The sequence below is a fragment of the Nematolebias whitei genome, chromosome 6 (assembly GCF_014905685.2).
Source record: "Nematolebias whitei isolate Nwh7 chromosome 6, NemWhi1, whole genome shotgun sequence".
NCBI classification, from domain to species: domain Eukaryota; kingdom Metazoa; phylum Chordata; class Actinopteri; order Cyprinodontiformes; family Rivulidae; genus Nematolebias; species Nematolebias whitei.
The window spans coordinates 47,016,737-47,017,577 of NC_056503.1; positions in this window are offsets into that span (position 1 = coordinate 47,016,737).

An 841-nucleotide genomic window follows, 5' to 3' on the forward strand; every position below is an offset into this window, starting at 1 on the left:
TAGCATCAGGGGTACAGCCCCCTGTTCCTACTGAGCAGACTCTGGTTCCAAAAAACACATAAAAAACAAGACGTTTGCTGTAATTTTGGAGCACGGAGGTTAACGGAGTCACTTAATCCAACTTTATTTACGTTGATGGACGCCAACACTTGCAGCCTTGTGAGATACAGGCTGAACCGCTGCTGAAAATGATGTTTTTAGTCAGGAAACTACCTTTAGGGAGGGACAATTTTGTGCAAAAAAACAAACAAACAAACACTTTTTTGGTAATTATTTGTTCTTGTCTTTGAATATTCGAGTCCACCTGTTCCGTCCCAATCCCAGTTCAAATGTCCAAAAACCGCTGCTCGTCTTTAATTACTGTCCCGATTATTTGTCCTTCGAACGAATGGACAAAAACTCAAAAATGTTCTATAGTAGACAGAAGTAAAAAGTACTTTGACCTTTTGAAGGGTATTTGTTGCAAACTAGTCAAACATGAAACGGTGCAGTTTGACCGGGTTTACGCCACTAGTTATCCAAATATTTTGATAAATCTGTCATGCAGGTCTGCGCTCGACGTAAACAAAGCACTTTACTCAACAAATCCATGAAAACATACTAATACATACAAATTATCGTACTTATTCCAAATGAATGCCACCCGTTTTCTGCCAATCCAGCTGTTTTTATAGGAAACCGTTCAAAACATTTTACTTAAGTTTATTTGTATTAGTTTGTTATTTTAGGACGCATTTTGTTTTTGACGAGTCTTTTTAAATTGATACAGGCGGTAAATCAATCAGTTTACCTGTAAACTATGGAGTGTGAGAGGGGGGCCTTTGTGTGTGTGTGTGGGGGG